At 44.4% G+C, this 26,724-nt stretch overlaps 1 protein-coding gene across 2 annotated transcripts in view; it reads left to right on the top strand.

Annotated features, from left to right (window-relative positions):
• The window catches only part of LOC126091972 (inactive dipeptidyl peptidase 10-like), a 1,178,675-nt gene that overhangs the window by 944,887 nt on the left and 207,064 nt on the right, over positions 1-26,724 (top strand). The window lies entirely within an intron of this gene.

The following is a 26,724-nucleotide window of genomic DNA, read 5'->3' as shown; positions in this document are numbered from 1 at the left end:
GTGACCCTTCCAGCTGCTACGGATACCGCCGGGGCCGACACGTCGCGCTCACAGCCTGATGCTACTCCGGCGCCACTACCAACAGCGACGACTTCCGACCCCCACCCGCCCGATCATATGGACGCCCCTTCATTTGACGTTCCCGCGACGGCCTTCCTCCCAGCCCGACGCGACTCCCTTCCGTCTTCCGACACAGAGGGACGAACCCGCAAACAACGTTCACCTAAGAGGCGCAAGAGGAGGCGTCGTACGGTCTCGGAACGAGACGGGTCACCTGCCCCTGATGCTCCAGAGGCCGTCCGACCCGACGAGGCCCCCGGAGAACCAGCACGACGATACGAATGACAACATGACGGCGACTGTGGCTGTGTCGATGCCTACTCCACTGGCTCGCCCAGGTGCTCCTGAACCAATGGACTCCACCGTTGCGACTGCCGCGGAGACGTCCTCCGCCCCTACGACCGAAGTGCAACGTACGACCAACACAGCGACAGCGCCTTCAATGGTGTGGAGTGAGGACGTCGATGAGGACCCGGACCACACGCTGGAGACAGAGTTACCCCAGACAGAAGCATCGTTACGCCGCTGATAACGCCGTCAGGTGGCGTACGGCACGACTCACCGTTGCCTCGCCTCTCTTCGACCTCCGCTGGTGGAGTTCCCCTCCACCTCGGGGTACGGCTCCAAACGTACCGCATAGCGACGATAAACACTAACACCATTAGCTCACCCGTGAAACTTCAACTGCTGAGAGAGATGATATGGGCGTCGGACATCGACATCGCACTACTACAGGAAGTACACTTGGCCACACTTCCAAACGTCGCGGGATATAACACTTATCCTTCTCCTGGTGACCACCTCGGACGCGGTGTAGCATACCTTCCATCTGCCAGAGGCCTGGCCGTCACCGTCATGGGGACGCGTATTGTCAACATTTACACTCCGTCAGTTTCCACCCGCAGACGCGACAGGGCACTCTTCTATTCAGAAGAAATCGCTCCTTTGTTTCTTGGACGCTGCGACCATTACTTGCTTGGGGGTGATTTTAATTGTGTCTTGCACCCTAAAGATCAAGTGCCCCACTACAACACCTGTCAAGAACTGCCTTCTTGTCGTCCGAGATCTGTTGCTCCGCGACACTTGGGACGTTCGGCACGGCGACGCACCTCGACATACTTACCAGACGAGTCACTCCGCGAGCCGCCTTGATAGGATTTACGTCTCTCGGGAACTCACACCTGAAGTCCAAGGAGCAGAACTTTGGCCTTGGTCCTTTCGGACCACTGTGCCTACATCTGCAATATTCTCTTCCCCAGGCAAGTGGTCTGACGTAGTCGTGCACCGTGGAAGCTAGACACCTCCTTCACGATCCCGAATGTCTTCAACGTGTTACCGAGACATGGGCCACCTGCGAACGTGAGCCACCTGTGCACGTCGCTTACCTACGTACTGCACGACCTTGACCTGGTGGCTGGAATGTGCCAAACCTGCCACTCGACGTACTTTCAGTATGGCAAAGAAGTTGCTACGTGGCGCCGGCACACTACCGACTATTTCTAGCCGTTCTCCGCGACCTGGACGCCCAGCCGCCCACCCCGGACACCCAGAGGGAACGCAGCAGGATTAAGGCGCAAATTGTAACGTTGACACGCCGTAGGCTGCAGGGGGCTATGGTGAGAACCCGATGTCAAGATTCGGCGGAACAAGAACATCCCACCATGCATCATATCGCCTCCGATAGGAAAAATTGACGACAACGACTCATCACCGAGATCAATACCTGCCGCGGCCAGCACGTCACTTGCCAGACCGAAATCGTCAGTGCCTTTGTCGACCACTACCGCACAATGTACCAGGAGGAGACTACCAACAACCACTGGGCGCTAAAGACCATTGAAGTTGTGCGCCCTAAAACCACCAAAAAAACCAACAACCACGCTGAGGAGTCTGTGTTACCACACGTAACTCGCACCCTCACCAGCAACGAAGCCGAGCTGATGGAGCCAATTACGCGTGACGAAGTCCACGATGCAATCAACAAAGGTGCTCTGAATAAGTCATCTGGTGTCGGCGGATTGCCGATAGAATTTTATCGCGCTTTCCTCACACTAATGGCGTCACGGTGGACGACGATGTTTCATGAACTGATAACGATGGGGAATGCCGTACCGCCGGCCTTTGTCACGGGAATTATTATACCCATCCACAAACCGACACCAGGTGCGACGACAGCACATTACCGTCCCTTGACTCTGCTTAACGCAGACAATAAAATTTTTACACGCCTACTGGCAACACGATGCCGCAAGGTCCTGCCTAGCATTCTATCTCCGGAACAGACAACTCCGGGCGGCTCAGTTAATATACAAATGGCTACAGGAGAACGTCGCGATTTAATTGCACTGGGAGCGGCGAGCAGACTCCGCGCCGCGGTGGTTGCCATTGATTTTGACAGCGCATTCGACAAAGTGTGGCATCTTTTTCTGTTCTCAGTGATGAACCGCATGGGTTTTCCACCAGCCTTTATCGACATCATCCGGCGCCTGTACGGCACCGCCGAATCGCTGATTCAGGTTAATGGCCGTGTGGCGGGACCAGTGGCGATCCGGCGTTCCGTACGGCAAGGCTGCCCACTTTCGACCCTACTCTGTGCCATAAGCCTGGAGCCACTCATCGGGAGTCTGACGAGCCACCTCTCTGGTCTCTCTTTGCGACAGCACATTTTTCGATGTCGTGCGTATCCGGACGATCTCCTCCTCTTGATCCGCTCACGGAGTGAAACACACACGGTTCTTGATTTGATATCAACGTACGGCACTGCAGCGGGCAGTAACATGAATGTGGCTAAATCCGTGGCGATGCCCATTGGAAGCGGCCTCTCACACGACGACTTAGCACCTCCCCCGTGTGTACAAAAACTACGATACCTTGGTATCATTTTCACCTCCACTGTGCGCCGCTCCGCTGCCATCAATTTTCGGCGTGCACTCCAAACTATCCGCACGACGGTGCGACAAAATCTTCTCCAACGACTCGATTCTTTACAACGTGTCCAATACCTCAATCAACATGTAGCGTCCAGAATGGTCCACATCGCACAGGTCCTCCCGCTGCCATCAACTATTGGGCGCAGCCTCCAGGCTGCCTTCGGAAACTATCTTACGGTCGGTACGCTCTTCAAGGTCCGCTACGACACGCTCACCCTTCCACCGCGAGCGGGAGGCCTCGGCCTTGTCAATGTGCGACTCCGAGCGGCGTCCTTGTACATGTCAACCATGCACAAGCAGTGGCACAGGGGCACCTCGCTTACGCGCAGTTTGCTGGAAATTCTTGTGCCCGCGACCATTACACCACCAGTACCAGTCGGACACATCAAGCACCATCTGACGCACATTTCTGATTTCATTGTCGACTTCAGTTATGCTCACACACCGACCACGCGTTCTCCTCGACCTAAAGATTTTTACACCCCACTGCTTCGTTCCATATCCAGCAATAATATCGAACTGAGACATCCGTCCAAGCGGTGGCCCACGGTTTGGCGACATATCCACCAGCCTTTTCTTCCCTTCAACGTCCGGGCGACATGGTACCAAGTCACAAATGAAAAAATCGCCACAAATCAACGTCTTCACGCCATCGGACTAACGGACTCTCCACTTTGTTCCATTTGCCACCTCGTGGATGACGATGTCCATCAACTGACTTGTGCTGCCACCAGTGACGTCTGGAAACTTGCCCGACAGTTCGTTCCCTGTTACCTCTGCTTTCCGCCGGACTCGATTGACCCATGGACTTTTATCCATCCTAAGGATACTTATTTCCCCGCCACTAAAAATCATGCGATTGTATGGGTCAAGGGATGGACGATCACCCACATGTATAATGATGGCGACAAATTACGCCTTGATTTCTGGCAGTACTTACAAACCGCCTACAGTGAAGTCGAACACCGACCGCGCTACCGCGCCTTCTTCGCCAGTTACCTACATGCGACCTTTACGTCACCCCCGCTCAGTTGGATGGTGCCACACGCCGACAGCACTCCCCCCTCCCCCCCCCCCCCCTGCTGACATGTGAGACTCCCCGCGCTACTTTCTATATTGTAACCCGCAGTGGAGTTGGCGCATGGACACGCGTCTCCTTCCTTTTATGCACTATACCAGAACACACTGGTTTTTCCCCCACTCCACTGTATATTGCATCACACCTCTTAGCTTACATCAGTATTATTATTTTTTTCCTACACCTTGTTCATAAAAAAAATTGCTCGCCTTGTACGAGTGTAATGTTTTGTGTTATTTTCGCCGGAAGGATGGCATTTCTGTTGTATTTGACTTTGTACCAATAAAGATCTTTTGTTAATTTACCCTGTTCCTGGTAAAAAAAAAAATAAAAATAAAAATAAATCAAAAAGCTACTTTGAGGGAGTGATTCAGGGACGGGAGGGGGGAGACATCGCGGCCAGGCCTCGGGTTCCGACCCCTGCCCGCCTTGTCTCCACCTACTCATAACTCACATGTTGGGGCGTGAGCGGAAGACGGCCTAACGGTGTGCGGGACGGTAGCCCAGCTTCATGGAGACGGTTGCGAATGGTCCTCGCCGATACCCCAGGAGCAACAGTGTCCCTAATTTGCTGGAAAGTGGCGGTGCGGTCCCCTACGGCACTGCGTAGGATCCTACGGTCTTGGCGTGCATCCGTGCGTCGCTGCGGTCCGGTCCCAGGTCGACGGGCACGTGCACCTTCCGCCGACCACTGGCGACAACATCGATGTACTGTGGAGACCTCACGCCCCACGTGTTGAGCAATTCGGCGGTACGTCCACCCGGCCTCCCGCATGCCCACTATACGCCCTCGCTCAAAGTCCGTCAACTGCACATACGGTTCACGTCCACGCTGTCGCGGCATGCTACCAGTGTTAAAGACTGCGATGCAGTTCCGTATGCCACGGCAAACTGGCTGACACTGACGGCGGCGGTGCACAAATGCTGCGCAGCTAGCGCCATTCGACGGCCAACACCGCGGTTCCTGGTGTGTCCGCTGTGCCGTGCGTGTGATCATTGCTTGTACAGCCCTCTCGCAGTGTCCGGAGCAAGTATGGTGGGTCTGACACACCGGTGTCAATGTGTTCTTTTTTCCGTTTCCAGGAGTGCACATAAATGAACTTGTGGATGACATCGGAAGTTCACTGAGGCTTTTTGCGGACGATGCTGTGGTATATCGAGATGTTGTAACAATGGAAAATTGTACTGAAAAGCAGTAGGATCTAAAGCGAATTGACGCATGGTGCAGGGAATGGCAATTGAATCTCAATGTAGACAAGTGTAATGTGCTGCGAATACATAGAAAGAAAGATCCCTTATCATTTAGCTACAATATAGCAGCTCAGCAACTGGAAGCAGTTAATTCCATAAATTATCTAGGAGTACGTATTAGGAGTGATTTAAAATGGAATGATCATATAAAGTTGATAGTCGGTAAAGCAGATGCCAGACTGAGATTCATTGGAAGAATCCTAAGGAAATGCAATCCGAAAAAAAAGAGGTAGGTTACAGTACACTTGTTCGCCCATTGCTTGAATATTGCTCAGCAGTGTAGGATCTGTACCAGATAGGGTTGATAGAGGGGAGAGAGAAGATCCAACGGAGAGCAGCGCGCATCGTTACAGGATTATTTAGTAATCGCGAAAGCGTTACGGAGATGATCGATAAACTCCAGTGGAAGACTTTGCAGGAGAGACGCTCAGCATCTCGGTACGGGCTTTTGTTGAAATTTCGAGAACATACCTTCACCGAGGAGTCAAGCAGTATATTGCTCCCTACTACGTATATCTCGCGAAGAGACCCTGAGGATAAAATCACAGAGATTAGAGCCCACACAGAGACATACCGACAATCTTTCTTTCCACGAACAATACGAGATTGGAATAGAAGGGAGAACCGATAGAGGTACTCAAAGTACCCTCCGCCACACACCGTCAGGTGGCATGTGGAGTATGGATGTAGATGTAGATGTAGATCCATTACATGGTCCGGTTATGGCGGGTCTTCGGTTTTCATTTGGCCGACCCTCGTATGATATTTACACTGAAGCGCCAAAGAAACTGGTACAGGCATGCGTACTCAAATACAGATACAATTAAACAGGCAGAATACGGCGCTGCGGTTGGCAGCGCCTATACAAGGCAACAAGTGTCTGGAGCACATGTTAGAGATCGCTTACTGCTGCTACAATGGCATATTATCAAGATTTAAGTGAGTTTGAACGTGGTGTTATAGTCGGCGCACGAGCGAAGGGATACAGCATCTCCGAGGTAGCGATGAAGTGGGGATTTTCTCGTACGACCAATTCACGAGTGTACCGTGAATATCAAGAATCGGTAATACATCAAATCTCCGACGTCGCTGCGGCCGGAAAAAGATCCTGCAAGAACGGGACCAACGACGGCTGAAGAGAATCGTTCCACGTGACAGAAGTGTAAACCTTCCGCAAACTGCCGCAGATTTCAATAAGTGTCAGCGTGCGAACCATTCAACGTAACAACATCGATATGCGCTTTCGGAGCCGAATGCCCACTCGTGTATCCTTGATGACTGCACGACACAAAGCTTTACGCCTCGCCTGGACCCGTCAACACCGACATTGAACTGTTGATGACTGGAAACATGTTGCCAGGTCGAACGACTTCTGTTTCAAATTGTATCAAGCGGATGGACGTGTACGGGTAAGGAGACAGCCATGGACCTACATATCAACAGGGGCTGTTCAAGTTGATAGAGGCCCAGTAATGGTATGGGGCGTGTGCAGTTGGAATGATATGGGACCGGTGGTACGTCTAGACACGACTAACAGGTGACATGTACGAAAGCACCCTGTGTGATCTCCTGCATCCAGTCATGTCCATTCTGCCTTTCGACGAACTTGGGCAAATGCAGCAGGAAAATGTGACACACCAGACGTCCAGAATTGCAATAGAGCGGCTCCAGGAAAACTCTTATGAGTTAAGACAATTCCTCTGGTCACCAAACTCCCCAGACATGAACATTATTGAGCATATCTGGGATGCCTTACAACGTGCTGTTCAGGAGAGATGTCCACTCCCACGTAATCTTAAAGATTTATGGACAGCCCTGCAGGATTCATGGTGTCAGACGTTAGTCGAGTCCATGCCACGTCGTGGTGCTACACTTCTGCGTGCTCGCGGTATCCCTACGCGATATTAGGCAGGTGTACAAGTTTCTTTGGCTCTTCGGTGTATATTCTTCTTTCACCAACATTACATTCCCTTCAGACCACTCCACCGCTCAAGCAACTCGTGTCAACAACAAAAGCAGTTCGAATCAAAATCGAAGACGAATGTTGTCTCTGCTGCTAGCACCGTTATTGAGGAATCGCGAATTTCCTTTGATGCTTCGCTAAAAGACTGACAACCAACGGAACACGAGCGAGCACCAGAAAAATGCAAACGGAATACGACCGAATGCTATTCGCTCGCGCTCGCCTACCGTCTACACTACAGAGAATTCTCGTTCGCTGATGCAGATTCACTTGCATTCGTTCCGGTGCAAACCAAGGTTAACATGCCTGACGCTACTGTGCGGGGATGTTTCATTATCGTATCCTAACACGCCGTGATTTCTGAAAAAGATAAATACATAAAAAACATGTAACAAATACACTAGTGAGTTTTGAGGAAGATACTCTTCGCGATATGTAATTCTTTGAAACGCCAATGAAGACTTTTGCGGCGTGTAAATTCAGTGCAGCCTTCTCGGGTTTATCACCGCGTCAATATGCATTGTCTTCGCAACTTTTCAGAAGGCTGATGCACAAGTTTGTAGCGTTTTCCCGTAAGATTAATAAACACGACAGATACACATAACACAGATTTTAGTCATCAGTAATATATTCTACTTCACTATTTACAATAATCTTCCAACACTGACTAACTTTTCAGTTCCGCGACTGTAGAAATCAGATGGTTCTGAGGCAGAGAGCTCGTCGAGACACGTTCGGAACTCATTTTCATCCGGAAAGCAAGTTCCTTTGAGGTTGTCCGATCAAGGGCGCAAAAAGTGAAAATCTAAGGGCACAAGATCAGGTCTCTGAGGTGGGTGCGGAATGGCATCACTTCACGCAATCTTCCTCGTCGTTATTCTTGGACTGCATCTGCAAACGTCTCAGTTGTTGATAATCGATGTCAGCAGTGATGTTTCCACAGCTGGGAAGCAATTCGTACTAAACCTCGGAATCAATTTCAAACGAACTTGGTTCATATACTACTTACCACCTGGAAAGAAATATTGCGGAAGTAAGAGTTCCGGAACTTCAGCTATATAACGTAGTATTGATATTAGCAACAGTGTACAGGTCCCCATTAGGAGACTGGGAGCTTTTTATAAAAAAATTTTACTCCATATTATGCTGTCTGTCAGACAAAAAGAAGGGGTTATTAATCTGTGGTGATTTCAATGTAAAGGTTCAAAGTAATTCTGATAGGAAAAGTGAACTAGAAGTGTTATTAACAACATATAACTTAGAATCAGTAGTCAATTTCCCTACACATATAGCTAAAGACAGTAGCACTCTAATAGATAACGTATTTGTACAGAAAGAGGATGTAAAACAAACACATGCTTTCCCTGTGGCAAATAGACTGTCAGACCATGATGCACAACTGATTAACTTAAAAAACCTAACAGGGTGTACAGCTCAGAAACCATTAAGTAAAGTGTAAGGTTGCTTAACCTGGTATCTATAGAGCACTTCAGAGAAAGTTTAAGAAATGTTAAATGGGGAGATGTATATGAGTCAAATGCTATTGATAAATGCAACATATTTCTTGATAAATTTATATCCCTTTTTGAACATTGTTTCCCAAAGAAAATTACTAAATGTAACACCAAACACTTTTCAAAGAAACCTTGGATTACTACAGGTATTAAAGTGTCTTCAGAAAGAAAAAGAAAATTGTATGAAACAGCAAGAACTAGTAAAGTTCCAGAAGGGGTTGTACACTATAAAAATTACTGTAACACATTAAGAAAAGTTGTAAGGAAATCAAGAAATATGCATGTTAGAGAAGAAATGAACAACTCCAGCAATAAAATCAAATCAGTATGGAATGTTGTTATAAGGGAGACAGGAAAAGTAACCACTGAGGTAGATAGTACTACTATTAAAGAGAAGGAGACCATCCTAACCAACAGTACACAAGTAGCTAATGTATTTAACAACCATTTCTTAAGAGTAGGAGAAAAAATTGGTGAGAATAGCTAAAAAAAAGCCAGGCAGTACATAGAAGATTCAGTTTTGAAAAATTTTAATATTAAGTTTCACCTTACAACCTCATGTGAAATAAGTAAAATTATTAAATCTTTGAAAAATAAATGTTCAGTTGGAGTAGATGACGTCTCTAATAAGATATTAAAACAATGTGGAGCAATTACAGCTGATGTTCTGAGTCACATATGTAATGCATCACTAACTCAAGGTATTTTCCCAGACAGGTAAACATATGCTATTGTCAGGCCTCTCTACAAAAAAAGGGGGGACACCAAAGATGTCAATAATTATCGGCCAGTATCCTTGCTTACAGAATTTCCAAAAATCTTTGAGAAAGTAATGTACTCAAGAATGATTAGCCATCTCAACAGTAATAAATACTTAGTAAGTCACAGTTCAGATTTCAAAAATACTGTTACACTGAGACTGCAATACACAATTTCATTGCCCACGTAGTAGAGTCTTTAAATAGTAAAATGTCGCCAATAGGAATGTTTTGTGACTTTTGCAAAGCATTTGATTGTGTGAATCATGACATTATGTTACAGAAATTACAATACTATGGTATAAATGGAACAGCATATGAGTGGTTTAAGTCATATCTACAGAACAGGAAGCAAAAAGTCTCTTTATATGCTTCAAATGAATCAAAGGAGTTTGCCACTTCATCTAACTGGGGTGAAATAACATTAGGTGTTCCACAAGGTTCGATCATGGGTCCTCTCCTGTTCTTGATGTATGTGAATGACTTGCCTTCTTATGTGAAACAAGATGCTGAACTGACACTGTTTGCTGATGATACAAGCATAATTATTAATCCAGTAAAAGAAAGCCTGATAGAAAATGATACAAATAAGGTCTTTGGAAAAGTTATTAATTGGTTTTGTGCTAGTGGTCTTGCTCTGAACTTTGAAAAAACACAGTACATCCAATTTTCTGGTGCAAAAAGTATTCCTTCAATAAACATAACACATCAAAAGAAGTCAGTAGCCAGGATAGAGCATACTAAGCTTTTGGGTGTACAAATAGACGAGAATCTTAATTGGAAAATTCATCTTTTGGATCTTCTAAAGCGACTAGGTTCAGCAACTTTTGCAATCAGAGTAATTACCAATTTGTGGATACAGAAATTAGTAACCTAACATACTTTGCATACTTTCACTCTCTGATGTAATACGGTTTAATATTTTGGGGTAACTCAGCAATTAGACAAAAAGTATTCACTGCTCAAAAGAAAGTGATTAGAATAATGTGTGGGGTTCATAGTTGGACATCTTGTAGGCATGTTTTTAAAAGATTGGGAATTTTTACAACAGCTTCACAGTACATTTACTTACTAATTAAATTTGTTCTCAACAACATGGACCAGTTTAAAAACAACAATGACATTCATGATTATAATACCAGAAAAAAGAAAGACTTACACTATCCTTTACTCAACCTATCTTTGTCACAGAAAGGGGCAAAATATGCTGTTATAAAAATTTTTGACAAATTATCGGATGAAATAAAATGTCTGACAGCAGTAATAGCTTCAAAAATAAACTAAAATCATATCTCCTTGACAACTCCTTCATACCATAGACGAATTCTTGAATAGGAATAAATAAATCTATAAATATAGTACATGCATGTTGTGCCATTTACGAGAATGGCGTAAATAACAGAAATATATGGATATTGTGTCTGTTCTTTCGGACATGTCCGGGTAGGGACACTACGAATGTAATGTGTTGACATATAAGGCGAGAATGTGGGTCTCGCAGGAGGAGTGCGCGAGATAGTCCCTGCAGTCGCACTATCCTCTGTGCCCTCGGTGGCTCAGATGGATAGAGCGTTTGCATGTAAGCAGGAGATCCCGCATTCGAGTCCCGGTCGGGGCACATATTTTCACCTGTCCCTGTTGATATATATATATATATATATATATCAAAGCCCGTCAGCAGCTGAGGGTATTAATACATAATTCTAATAGAAATATTAATCTTTAACACTGAACTGTAATATATATATATTTTTTTCTAACTGTAGTTTCATATGTGCATTTCTTGTGCACTTGACACGTTCCACATCATAATGGCTACCGTACCTTGCGATTGATCAACGGAACATGCAACCAGATAACTAACTTAACTCCCACAAACTGACACCCATCAGTGGTACAGCACAATGCATGCACGTTTCCATGGTTGCATTCAACAGTCTGGCTCTTACACCGGTTAATAGCCTACCTGCATTTCACATTTGCAATCGCTTATCTCGCTCTTACATTAACCTCTGACCTCTAATCACTTTTGTCGCCTACACCGATGTATTCCCGAAATTTCATTACTGTACATTAACTATTTTTTGGTTTTGCAATTTTTTTTCCGTCGGTGTATCTCCACGTCGACCTACGTTAGTACACTGATTCCATACAACTGGCACGTACAAGGTACTTCACTACGATTCATTACTACTACTGTGGAGGGTCGCATGACCATCTGACACCAATTCGACGCTATCTACAGCGATCCATAAAAAGCACTGTGCTCTTTTGAACCGGTGTGCTTACTTTGTGGCTGATGAGGACTGAGGCGGAAAAAACATTCGAGTACATAATTCGTGGTAAGTTCTTATGGGACTAAACTGTTGGGGTCATCGATCCCTAGGCTTACACACTACCTAATCTAACTTGAACTAACTCGCACTAAGGACAACAGACACACTCGTGCCCCAGAGAGCACTCGAACCCCCGATGGAGGTAGCCGCGCGAACCGCGACAAGGCGCCTTGACCGCGGGGCTGCTTCGCACTGCTCGAATACGTAAAATAAAAAAAATAAAACATTTTTCAGTTTACTGCCAATCTGTGGGCTTTGAATGTGAAAGATTGTTCTCTGATAATTTTACGTCACTTTGTACCTGAACGTCTTTTATGTTTTAGAACAAAACCAATTCTAAGATGGCTACACAGACAATTTTCGAAGCCAAATAATGTAATAGGAGCAGCCGAAGCCGTGCCTACATGTAAAATCGCTCGTTTCTTAATTTAGTTTCGTAATATTGGATTTAAATCTGCTTCGCTTCAGTTTTGTTAATTTCATGGAAATATCGGTGCATCTGCAGCACTACAGAAATGAGAAATACAATCCGAGTAAGTTATTGCGCCTGATTGGAAAGCTGGAATTATGGAAGGGAGACGGGTATAGGGCGGTATGCGTGCAGCTTGCGGGGTCAAGCCGCTTATGAAACATCTCCGCCTGATTTCCCAGGGTGCCTGCTAAATGCACGTCGTATAATAGAACAGAGCGTCCGCGCGAGCAATGGAAATGCAGACGCTACGCCTACGCGATGGGGGCTTTGTTCTGATCGGTCATCACAGGCATCTGACGCCGGAATTCACAGCCGGTCTTCCAGAGAAGGGTAGTGCCACAATCACACTTCGTATTATCAGCCCATCATTTTTTCCTACGAGACCAACAACGCCCTAATACACGATTTTAGGAAATCGTGGGATTTTGCATTTTCTGCACTTGTACAGCTAACGTTCGAGAACAGCTAAAATTCATAGGTAGTACCGTTCCAAATGTGAAATTCTGGGGCATTAATAACCGGTCAGAATGTTGAATACAAACGTGCATGCATTGTGTTGTACAGGTAACGGATGTCAGTTTGTGGGATGAAGTTCCACTCCTGTTGCACTTGTTTGGTCTCACGCTGTATGTGGATAACGCTGGAGATTTCATTCGAAGATGTCCCAAAAGTGCTCGATCCGAGATAGATCTGGTGATCGAGCAGACAATGACAACAGGTTAACACTCTGTAGAAAACGTTGGGTCACAGCAGCGGCATGTGGGAGAGGGTTATCCTGTTGGAAATCAGCCTCTGGAATGCTGTTTGGTAGCACATCAGCACCAGATTGAAGAACAAATCTGCAGCCATGCTGTGTAGGATTACACGAGAATGCTCCTGCTGTCATACAAAATCACACTCCAGCTGTAGGTCCAGTATGCGTAGCACGCAGACACGTTGGTTGCAGACTCTAAACTTGCCTCCTCCTAATTAAAACACGCCCATCACTGGCATCGAGGCAGAACCGGCATTCGTCAGAAACAACAGACCTCCATCCTGCCCTCCAATTAGCTCTCGCTTGACACCACTGAAGTTGCAAATGGCGGTGGTTTAGGGACATGGAATGCACGCTGAGCTGTGCACGCATCGTTTTCATGCCATTTATTGTTTGTCATCTATTATGGTACTACCGCCTCGTTTTCTTATTCCATTTACTGGCGTCACTAACTTCCTGCCTCAATTGCCCGTGAGCGGCAACAGCAGCGCGTATCGATAAGTGCACTGTCTTACCATCTCTGGAGCGACCGATAGTATTTCCGGGTCGTCGTGTGTCTGGCAGTCAGTTGGATACGGACCAGCAGTGCAGTCGAGACGCCGCAGTAGTGAAGTCGGGGGACAGAGCGCCGGTGAGGCGCCGACAGCCAGTGCTGCCGACCGCTGGCGACACACATGAACTGTCCGACAGAGGCAGATTGGAGCAGGAAGACCGTTTGTTGGTCGTGTCATCGGCCGACGTATATTTGGTCCTTTCACCGTTTCCGGGCCTGGGCAGTTGGTCGGTTGGCGTGGAGCAGCGAGGAAGTCTACGTGGCGCGTGTCTAGCCGGGCCGCTGGCGGTGTCCACCCGCGGTCGGTGTGTGACGGGCTGTTCCCGTTGCTACGAGGTCCGTGGCTCACCGATCCCGGACACGAGAGTTGAGTCTTTACTTAATCTACCAGCCAGCCCCAACTGTTCACATTGCGTCGTTTGAATTTCATTGTGGGCTGTTGGGACATTGCAGCGAGCAACATCGTGTGTTTTCAAGTTGGCGAAATTCTAGCCGCCCTCCTGTGGAGTTTAACTTGATTATTTTGAATTGAAGTGCACCAGCGGAATCTTCTACCTTGTGGCCGTTAACGTTCCGGTGACCTGCCCTGGTCGTTGACGTAAATTCAGGCAGCTTATTTTCCTCGTCGTGTTGTGGCTGTCCAGCATGGCGTGTAGTTTGACAGGTGAATGTGTAATTCGTTGTGGGTGCCGAGACCTTCTGCGTTGTTCCATTGGACTCCCTGTTGTGTGCTGGTCGGGTGGAGCGGAGCTTATCTTGTCGCTTACTCCGCAGCCTGTCTGTCGGTTGGGCTGCCGTCGGATTGAGAATTGTTGGGCCGACTGCCTGTCTCACCTAAGCGAGCGTTAGTGTTTGAATTCCGGGCCGACCGTTGTAAACTTCTGAGCGCCGTTTGATGTGCTGCCTTTTCTTATTTGTCCTTGTTGTTTGTATATGTATGGCTTCTAGCCGATTTTAAATTAAAGTTGTTCTCCCCTTAAGGTGTGAGATTGTTTGGGCTTTCAGCCTGATTTAAAGAAATTTTAGGATAAGGCCTCCTGCTTTTTAAAATTCAAATTTCTGTTTTAAGTCTTCAGTGACTGGCCTTCAGCCGTTTTTAAATTATAGTTGTTTTGCCCTTGAGGCGTGAGAGTGAATGGCGCATTTAGCCGGGAATTAAGTTCTAAAATTAATGTTTGGCTTGCACTGTTTTTAATGTTTTCTTTACTCTTGTAATATTTGTCAAATGAATAAAGTAGTATGTTCGGAGTGCAACTGACAGCCACTCATTTTCACCCCTTTCCACAAATTAAACTATCTGTCCTGTCCTGCGGGTAAAGCAGGGGCTCTCACACGCTACAGGGCATTTAGTTCGAAGCTGTCCTCAAAGTAACCGATATGTAACAGTTCGTTGCGCCACTGTGGTGTCAACTGCTGCCGACATTGCTGCTGCAGATGCATTACGATGCGCCACAGCCATACGCCGAATAAATGGTTTTCCATTTCGGTAGTGCCACATGGCCGTCTGGAGCCCAACCTTCTTGCGACAGTACATTCTCGTGAGCGCCGCTGCCAGCAATCATGTACAGTGGCTAGATTCCTGCCAAGTCTTCCTGCAGTATCGCAGAAGGAGCACACAACTTCTCGTAGCCCATTACATGACGTTGTTCAGACTCTTCGAGATACCATAACGGCCTCTTTGTCTCCTTAAAGGCATTCGTGAGTTACATCAGCTCGCCACGTCCAATCTCTGAAGCACCTAACTCTCACGACCGTTACAGCGTACATTTAAATCAAACTTGATTTGGACCCTTATAGTGGCACTATTAGCGCCACTGTTAAGCAACTAGTGCGAAACTTGAACAGGCGTCTTCTTTCAGAAGTAGAAACAGACCATCAACTTTTGTTTATGTCGCACAACTCCTTTTGGTGCTGCGAGTTTTGGAGTCAGTATAAGTAGGGATTGTTGTATATCAGGAGGGGAATTCTTTTTAAAATTGGCATCAAGTAGTGTAAGTAGTAACTGAAACAAATTTAGCACGGGCACACGGACCACCTAGTACAGTTGCCCTTCATGCAACCAGGTCTCCAACTACATCTACATAGATATTCTGAAAATCACATTTAAGTGCCTGGCAGAGGGTTCATCGAACCACCTTCGCAATAATTCTCCATTATTATAATCTCGCATAGCGTGCAGAAAAAACGAACGCTTGTATCTTTCCGTGCGAGCACTGATTTCAATTATTTTATGATAATGATCGTTTCTCCCTATGTAGGTCACCGTCAATAAAATATTGTCGCATTGGAAGAAGGAAATGGGCGACTGAAATTTCGTGAGAAGATTCTGCAGCAACGAAAAACGCCTTTGTTTTAATGATGTCCACCCCAAATCTTGTACCATTTCAGTGACAGTCACTCACTTATTTCGCGATAGTAAAAAACGTGCTGCCCTTCTTCCAACTTACTCGATTTACTCCGTCAATCTTATCTGGTAATGATCCCACACCTCGCAGCTGTATTCTAAAAGAGGACGGAAAAGCGTAGTGTAGGCAGTCTCTTTAGTAGATCTGTTACATTTTCTAAGTGTCCTGCCAATAAAACGGAGTCTTTAGTTAGCTTTCCCCACAAAATTTTCTATTTCTCCCTTCCAATCTAAGTTGTTCGTAATTGTAATTCCTAAGTATTTAGTTGAATTTACGGCCTTTAGATTTGACTGATTTATCGTGTAACCGAAGTTTAATGCATCCCTTATAGCACTCATATGGATGACCTCAGACTTTTCGTTATTTAGAGTCAAATGCCAATTTCTCGACACAACAGGTATCTTTTCTAAATCGTTTTGCAATTTGTTTTGATCTTCTGATGGCTTTACTAGTCGATAAACAACAGCATCATCTGCAAACAACCTAAGACGGCTGCTCAGATTGTTCTCTAAATCGTTTATACAGGGTGTTACAAAAAGGTACGGCCAAACTTTCAGGAAACATTCCTCACACACAGAGAAAGAAAATATGTTATGTGGACATGTGTCCGGAAACGCTTACTTTCCATTTTAAAGCTCATTTTATTACTTCTCTTCAAATCACATTAATCATGGAATGGAAACACACAGCAAGAGAACGTACCAGCGTGACTTCAAACACTTTGTTACAGGAAATGTTCAAAATGTCCTCCGTTAGCGAGGATACATGCATCCACCCTCCGTCGCATGGAATCCCTGATACGCTGATGCAGCCCTGGAGAATGGCGCATTGTATCACAGCCGTCCACAATACGAGCACGAAGAGTCTCTACATTTGGTATCGTGGTTGCGTAGACAAGAACTTTAAAATGCCCCCATAAATGAAAGTCAAGAGGGTTGAGGACAGGAGAGCGTGGAGGCCGTGGAATTGGTCCGCGTCTACCAATCCATCGGTCACCGAATCTGTTGTTGAGAAGCGTACGAACACTTCGACTGAAATGTGCAGGAGCTCCATCGTGCATGAACCACATGTTGTGTCGTAAAGGCACATGTTCTAGCAGCACAGGTAGAGTATCCCGTATGAAATCATGATAACGTGCTCCACTGAGCGTAGGTGGAAGAACATGGGGCCCAATCAAGACATCACCAACAATGCCTGCCCAAACGTTCACAGAAAATCTGTGTTGATGACGTGATTGCACAATTGCGTGCGGATTCTCGTCAGCCCACACATGTTGATTGTGAAAATTTACAATTTGATCACCTTGGAATTAAGCCTCATCCGTAAAGAGAACATTTGCACTGAAATGAGGATTGACACATTGCTGGATGAACCATTCGCAGAAGTGTACCCGTGGAGGCCAATCAGCTGCTGATAGTGCCTGCACTCGCTGTACATGGTACGGAAACAACTGGTTCTCCCGTAGCACTCTCCAGTGACGTGGTCAACGCTATCTTCTACAGCAGTAACTTCTCTGACGCTGACATTAGGGTTATCGTCAACTGCACGAAGAACTGAATCGTCCATTGTAGGTGTCCTCATCGTTCTAGGTCTTCCCCAGTTGCGAGTCATAGGCTGGAATGTTCCGTGCTCCCTAAGACGCCGATCAATTGCTTCGAACGTCTTCCTGTCGGGACACCTTCGTTCTGGAAATCTGTCTCGATACAAACGTACTGCGCCACGGCTATTGCCCCGTGCTAATCCATACATCAAATGGGCATCTGCCAACTCTGCATTTGTAAACATTGCACTGACTGCAAAACCACGTTCGTGATGAACACTAACCTGTTGATGCTACGTACTGATGTGCTTGATGCTAGTATTGTAGAGCAATGAGTCGCATGTCAACACAAGCACCGAAGTCAACATTACCTTCCTTCAATTGGGCCAACCGGCGGTGAATCGAGGAAGTACAGTACATACTGAAGAAACTAAAAGAGCTCTAACATGGAAATTAAGCGTTTCCGGACACATGTCCACACAACATCTTTTCTTTATTTGAGTGTGAGGAATGTTTCCTGAAAGTTTGGCCGTACCTTTTTGTAACACCCTGTATAGATAGGGAACAGCAAATGGCCTCTTATAACACTACCTTGGGGAACGCCAGAAATCACGTTTGTTTTACTCGATGACTTTTCGTCAGTTACTACGAACTATGACCTCTCTGACAGGAAATCACGTATCCAGTCACATAACTGAGACGATATTCCATAAGCATGCAATTTTACCACAAGCCGGTTGTGTGGCATAGTGCCTTCTGGAAATCTAGAAATATGGAATCAATCTGAAATACCTTGCAATAGCACTCAACACTTCATGCGAGTAAAGAGTTAGTTTTGTTTCACAAGAACGATGTTTTCTAAATCTGTGTTGACTGTGTGTCGATAGACCGTTCCCTGTTGACTGTGTGTCGATAGACCGTTCTCTTGAGGAAATTCATAACGTTAGAAAACAAAATATGTTCCAAAATCCTGTTGCATATCTACGTTAATGATATGAGCCTCTAATTTAGTGGATTAGATTATATAATGGTAAGACAGAGATTTAGGTACCAGGTTTTAAATTGTAAGACATTTCCAGGGGTAGATGTGGACTCTGACGACAATTTATTGGTTATGAACTGTAGACTACAACTGAAGAAACCGCAAAAAGGTAGTAATTTAAGGATATGGGACCTGGATAAACTTATGGAACCAGAGATTGTATAGAGTTTCAGAGAAAGCGTTACGGAACGCTTGACAAGAACGGGGGAAAGAAGTACAGTAGAAGAAGAATGAGTGGCTTTGAGAGATGAAGTAGTGAAGGCAGCAGAGGATCAATTAGGTAAGAAGGCGAGGGCTAGTAGAAATCCTTGGGTAACAGAAGAGATATTGATGAAACGAGAAAATATAAAAATGCAATAAATGAAGTAGGCAACAAGGAATACAAACGTCTCAAAGATGAGATCGACCGGAAGTGCAAAATTGTTAAGCAGGGATGGCTAGAGGACAAATGTAAGGATGTAAAGGCATATATCATTAGGGGTAAGATAGATACTGCCTACAGGAATATTACAGAGACCTTTGGAAGAAAGAGAACCACTTGTATGAATATCAAGAGCTCAGATGGAAAACCAGTTCTAAGCACAGAAGGGAAAGCAGAAAAGTGGAGGGCAGTACTGTGGAAATGGGACGTAAATGAAGATGAAATGGGAGATATGGTACTGCGTTACGAGTTTATAAGAGCAGTGAAAGATCTGAGTCGAGACAATGCCTTGGGAGAGTATTTCCATTGCTATCGCGCAGAGAAGACATTGATTGTGTCTTGCCGCTAGCATACTTCACATGCGACCAAGATCTCTCTTGGTTTTCTGCCAGCTTTCGAGACAAAGTTTCTTTGTGGAAACTATTACAATAACCTCGCATTTCTGTAAAAGATGGCTGATCTCGGAGATTTTGCGTCCGTTTAAATTTGGCATGCTTTTTTTGTTGCTTCTGCAACAGTGTTCTGACCCGGTCTGTGTACCAAGATGGATCATTTCCGTCTTTTGTTAATTTATTTGGTATAAGTCACTCAATTATTGCCAATGCTATTTCTTTGAATTCAAGCCACAATTCGTCTGCACTAACATTCTTAATTTGGAAGGAGTGCAGATTGTCTTTCAGGAAGGGGTCAAATAAATTTTTATCTACTTCTTTGAATAGGTATACTTTTCGTTTATTTTTCGGCTATTTGGGGATTAAAATATTCAGTCTCGCTACGACAACCCCGTGTTCATTAATCCCTGTATCCGCTTCGATGCTTATTATTAACTCAGGATTATTTGTTGCTAAGAAGTCAAGTGTGTTCTTCACAACTGTTTACTGTTCGCGTGTGTTTATGAACTAACTGCTCGAAATAACTTTCAGAGAATCATTGACCACAATTTCGGGTGATGTTTTGATTTAAATATGTAGTTTCGCCGCCATACCGAGGGTAAGCTAAAGTCACCACCAACTATAATTGTATGGGTCGAGTATGTGTTTGAAACCGAACTCAAGTTTTCTTTGAATCTTTCAGCAATTGTATCATCTGAATTGGGAGGTTGGTGAAAGGATCCAATTATTATTGTATTCCGGTTGCCAAGAATGACCTCCGCCCATACTAACTCATAGGAACTATCTACTTCAATTTCGCGACAAGATAAACTACTTCTAACAGCAGCAAACACGCCACCGCCAACTATGTTTAGCTTATCCTTCTAGAACATTGTTAGATTTTTGATTTTTTATTTTTCGGCTGAACTTACATCCGCCTTTACCCAGCTTTCATTGCTTATAACGATTTGAGCATCAATGCTTTCTATTAGCGCTTGGAGCTCTGGTAGTTTCGCAACACAGCTACGAAAGTTTACAACTGTTATGCCAATGGTTCCTGTATCTGCGTTTTTCCAGTGTTCTGCCTACACCCTTTGAGAGTGAAGCCATTTTTGTGTTTTCCCGAGACGCTCTAATCTCAAAACTGCCCAGTCCACACCACACAGCCGGTGCTTTCCGTGTAGTCGCCTCCTGCGTGTAGTGGACACCTGGGCTATTCAGCGGAACCCGAAACCCAACCACGCTATGGCGCAGGTCGAGGAATCTGCAGCCTAAATGGTCGCAGAACCGTCTGAGCCTCTCATTCAGACCCTCCACTCGGCTCTCTACCAGAGGTCGGCAATCGGTCCTGTCCACTATGCTGCAAATGGTCAGTTCTGCTTTCATCTCGCAAGCAAGATTGGCAGCCTTTACTACTTCTGTTAGTCGCGAGAAACCAGACAGAATGTCTTCCGATGCTAAGCGAGACACATCAATCGTACCGACGTGACCCACCATCTGCAGCTGGCTGCACCCTGTGCTCTTCACAGCATCCGGAAGGACCCGCTCCTAGTCTGGAATGATTCCACCCGCTATGCACACAGAGTGCACATTCCCTTTCTTGGCACCCACATCCCCAAGGGGCACCATGAGGCGCCTAACATTGGAACTATACTCACAATGACAATTTAAGGGCTCTGATCCATCTCACTGCTGATGTGATAACGTCTAGATTATAACATTTATTGCGTCAAATAAAGATTTTTAATTATAATAAAGCAGCATACTCACAAACTAGGCAACTGAGCAGTCTGGCGTTAGGAATATTCTGCAGCGAAGTAGGATTAAACATATAATAGTATACAATGTAATAACTAGAGACATAATTGAGACATTTATTTTCAGTTTGCTTCTAGAAGTATGATAACTCGAAATGTTATTCATTTTTGCTTACGGCAATTGATACCGCTCGCACATGCACGTAACTACTTTGATAAAGTAAATGCGCGTCAGTAGTTATGTGAATTCCACACCGGAAGGCGTTCTGTATGCTTTCTCTCGCAGAGTTAAGTTTGTTACACTGGTACAGCGTCGTTTACGGCGTGCGTATGGAATCCGACCAGCTGACGATGTTCTTACTTAGGTAACAATCAAGAAATGAGACAAGCGGCTTCGGGAAATTAGGAGTTTGCTTTCAACGTCGGGCCAGCACGCCAATCATACAGTTCCTTCTAGAAGCCCAGACATGGCGCCAGTCGATTTTTTTCAGTCGGGTTTCATCAAGAATGAAGTGTACCAGACACTAGTTCCTTATCTATCAGATCTCTGCCACCGCATTCGTTCATCTATCGCAAATGTTACTACTGTAATGCTCCAAAACAGTTGTAAAGAAGTGAGATACAGATCAGATTAATGTTATGCACTTCGAGGTGTATTAGGTGTGCAAAACAATATTTCGAGTTATCATACTCGTAGAAACGTACCGTCAATAAATATCTCAATTACTTCTCAAGTTATTACATTTCATCTATATATGTAAAAAGCCATGTCCTGATTGACTGAAAAATCGTCACCCAGCCCAAACCGCCAAGGACAGAAACCTGAAATTTGGAGAGGGTGTTCCTCTTATACAGAAGGCGTCGTTCAAGCAGATATTTTTCAAAATACCACCCTTAATGGGGTGAAATGTTTGTTAAAAGGTTTTTCAAAAATATGTCGCTATTAACCCTTTATATGGCAAAACTTTCTTTTTAAATATCGTGTTGAAATATAATTTGTTAGGTTATTTATAATGCCCAGTTATATAAAAAATATTTCAGATATGAAAGAAGCTTGTGATACTATTATTAATTTTTATGCTCTGCCAAATATTGACCACAATGAATTCTGTGGAAGTGCTATTTTCTGGTAGATAATGCAACCACGTAATGGAAATAAGATCTTTTTTTATAATATAGCGGTTCTAGGCGCTACAGTCCGGAACCGCGGGACTGCTACGGTCGCAGGTTCGAATCCTGCCTCGGGCATGGATGTGTGTGATGTCCTTCGGTTAGTTAGGTTTAAGTAGTTCTAAGTTCTGGGAGACTGATGACCTCAGCTGTTGAGTCCCATAGCGCTCAGAGCCATTTGAACCATTTATAAAATAGCAGTAAACGCAAGAAACTAAAGCTTTATTTCTTGTTACCTTTTGTTATTTTATATATGTGCAGAAAAATGCATATAAAATACACACACACAAAATCAAAAATCGTAAACCAGATTTGTCTGTCATTTAGTTCTGCTGGTGGAAGGGTTCAGTGCAATGGATATATAAAGCTACATTGCATAGTAACTTACTACGTTCAGGTTTGCTTCGTGTCCTGCAAAACTAGCTCCTTGCTGCACTTGCTGTAGTCATATGCGCAGTCACATTCCTGAATTGCATCCCTTGGAATCCTGTAACTCATTTCCGAGATTTTTATACTAATTACTATTTTTGAGCCGGGTGTCGGTCCTATTTCCAGTTGTGAACAGATATTTAAAATTAGCTCACTGCCACAAAATTTCTACTTTTAGATGCGACGGGTGTTTAGTAAATCTATAATCTCCTTATAAACTATATGTGTATTTATCGTTGCTGCATCAATGAAGTAATAGAAAATTTCCATCCATCCACGCCTAAAGGGGAATGCAAATACACAGGAACTCTAGGACCAAATGGTAGTAAAACATTCGAATGTTATATTGATATGGATTCATTCCCTGTTTAGAAAACTTCAGCTGAAATGGAGTAACTAAGGGCGTATTATAAATTTCAGAACTGATTCTCAATTAAAAATGTACTCCTAATACTTCCTCACTGTCTGAACTACATCAAAACTCAGTTGTGACTGGTGCCTATGGTAGTGACTAATGTCTATGGAAGTTTCTACTGCAACATCCTCTTCATCTGTGTTTCCTCCATACTCAAAATTGGAGCCTATGTCGTCAGACACTGCTCCCAAGAGGAGCTGTTCTATGTCGGAAGTGCTCAAGCGTGATTCTCGCCAGGAGTTACGACCTAAACTGTAAGCACAAAATTTATATTACGACATTGCAATTGTAGCAGAAACGTGTAAGAATGAGACATAGAAACAATAATGTAGAACATTTACTGAGTTCGAGTACTATGATTCTGAAACTATTTGCTAATAATTTCAAATAAACACTAATGTACCATAATAACACAAAATAATTTGTGCAGATATATTTGCTTCAAAAACGATACGTTTGTGGAAAATTCGTATTATGTGCGTATTTTTGCCGAGACTAGACAAAAAACAATAATTTTACAGGAATTTGCACTACACACAGTGAAACCGGAGGCACATTATCGTTAGCGTATCTATATTACACAATGAAATTGTAATTAATTTTCTAATTATCAAGACTCATCAGCAAAATCTGGTAACTTTGTAGGAGGAGTCCAAAGTTTTTGTCAGTCACGCCTTTTGGGTTATTGTGGAGATATTCCGACAGAAAGTTTCATCACCTAACACATATTTCTTTATATCCAACTAACCGTGCATTGAAAACTGAGACTACTCTGTGGTTGCCGGCCGCGGTGGTCTAGCGGTTCTGGCGCTGCAGTCCGGAACCGCGGGACTGCTAAGGTCGCAGGTTCGAATCCTGCCTCGGGCATGGGTGTGTGTGATGTCCTTAGGTTAGTTAGGTTTAAGTAGTTCTAAGTTCTAGGGGACTTATGACCTAAGATGTTGAGTCCCATAGTGCTCAGAGCCATTTGAACCATTTCTACTCTGTGGTTATTTTACCGAGCGCAAAGTGCAACGAATGGTACGATGTGTAGGCAAAACAACGTAAGCTCATTGTGGGTGCGTTGTTGGTGACAGATCTTTCCCAAACAGTGGCTGAATGCGATAGAGTCGTTTACAGATATTTACGGAGATTTTGAGCCCTCAGCAGAGATTTAACACCTATGGAGATTAAATAGTGGATGAATTTTTTTCAATAAATCATTATTAAAGAACTACTAAAATATTTTTAAAGGTACGTCAATGAAAATTGTCATTTGACTTCTTGAATAGAAATAAAAAAGTAATTGTTTTAGTGTTTTTGGGAATTCAACCGCTAAGGGGGTGAATCAGAGGATGAAACTTTTTACGAAAATATTTTGTGTATTAAAAAAATTTTTAAGCTTAATTCATGAAAATTAGTATTTTACTTCTTGGCTGGATATAAAGGAATATGTGTTAGGGGATGAAAGTGTCTATGGAAACATGAACGCAAAAGGCATGACTGACAAAAATCTTGGATACGTGCTATCAAAATCACTTTTTGTTGATATATGCATTCAGAAAAGACAATGTTTCTATGGCCTTAATTAGTGTGAAAAGTTTAGATGTTGTAAAATGTGAACAGCAAAAAAGTTCAGTTAAAGAAAAACAAAAAAACACACAGTCTACGCGAGCGATGCAGAGGACGCCAAGCTAGTATTATTATATGTTTCTCCCGAACCTCTGTATGTAACAGAATGAACTCCTTTTCTAAAATATTCGGTAGCGCTGTAGCAGCCGCCCACCGTCTTCTCCACGATCAATTCGAAATCTGCACACCACTTTTTTAGAACGTTCTGAGCGGCTTATCTGCAAGTACTGCCTGAAATGCTCCGCTCGCGTTTGCTTTGGAAGTGTTTACGCTTAACATCTTGTTTGCATAAACTCTCTCTTTCCAATACTCTCCCATCGAAAAACAAAAAAGGGAAGGGCAGGTGGATGGTATTAAGGCGGGCGAATGCTGAGGTAAAACTTGCTACGACACGATGAGACACCAAAAGAAGGAAGGAAGATAGCGTTATGCTTCCTATGACACATACACACTTCTACAATCACGTGCAATAATTCGTCAGTGACAGGATCGTGACACAACGAGATTGCTGTTTATTGTGTTGAAATATTGCTGGTCGCTTTTACTAGAGCCCGAAGACGCGAGTATAGTCCACCTCCATATATGAGTGGTCAGTCAAGCTGACTGCCATGTGCTGGACTTGGATTCAATTCTTGTTACTCTCAGAGATGGGAAGACTGCAATCGGACCGACTGAGCCTAATGATGTGAACCGAAGAGCTACCTGAACGAGAAGTTGTGGCACCCGGGCTACTTAAACCTACCACGAGGCTATAGTTACACTGACGGTGTTCCGAGTGCTGCAGTGCGTGTTGTATACATCGTATGACGCTAAGAAAAAAAGCTCCACTTTCTGCCACTAGCCACTAGGTGAAAGTATGGCGATGTAAGTAGTCAGAATATGGTGTCGGTGCAGGGAAGGGGGAGGAAGAAACCAAGTACATGTTAACGGTGGTTCTGGCCCGTTTATTAGAATATGGTCACATTTTATAACATGTCTCAGTCGATCCAACGGTGATTTTTGTTTGGGAAAGTTATAACATGTGTTCAGTACGGTCTCCCGACTCACCAACATGAGTCATCCGCAACACAGCACGGTCGTCAGTTGCTCTCAGAATATCACGTGTAATCAGAGCGATATACGAGTAATCAGAGCGATATGTCGTTCTAGCTTATCCTTCAGATCAGGAAGACTCCAAAAACATCCCTGATAGACACAATCTTTCAGATATCCTCACAGCCAGAAGTCGCAGGGATTTAGGCCGTGGATCCGGAAAGCCACACATCTCGAAATTTCCTAGATATTTCCGATGGTTCCTCGAAGCAAATCTTTCACTTGTCAAGCGACATGTGGTGTCACTCCACCTTGAATGAAAAGAGTGGTGTGGACACTGTTGCTTTCTGGCAAAGCTGGAACACACATGTTGCACAAGGAAGTCCCTTGTAAGGTATAGGATTCGTAAGCAGGACACATGGTCTGCTGGAGTGAAATGCTGACCCCATTTGAGGATACAAAAACTTATTTTCACCACTTTAATTAAACCAGATCACAACACAATAATTAATAATCATTTGCAAATTTCGGTGATCTACACTGATTATTCAATTGTATAAAAGCAATGAGAATAATTCAAAAAATTTTAAAAGAAAAACAGCCTTACGGCCCCAACTTTAAATTAATAAATGGTTCAAATGGTTCTGAGCAATATGGGACTTAACTTCTGAGGTCATCAGTCCCCTAGAACTTAGAACTACTTAAACACACACAACCTTGCCAGAGGCAGGATTCGAACCTGCAACCATAGCGGTCGCGCGGTTCCAGACTGTGGCGCCTAGAACCGCTTGGTCACCCCGGCCGGCTTTTAAATTAATAAAAAATTGCTTTACACAAATACAACTAACATAATTGCAGATGT

This window comes from Schistocerca cancellata, chromosome 7, assembly GCF_023864275.1.
Source record: "Schistocerca cancellata isolate TAMUIC-IGC-003103 chromosome 7, iqSchCanc2.1, whole genome shotgun sequence".
In the NCBI taxonomy this organism is placed as follows: Eukaryota; Metazoa; Arthropoda; class Insecta; order Orthoptera; family Acrididae; genus Schistocerca; species Schistocerca cancellata.
This window is presented reverse-complemented; position numbering and strand designations above follow the sequence as displayed.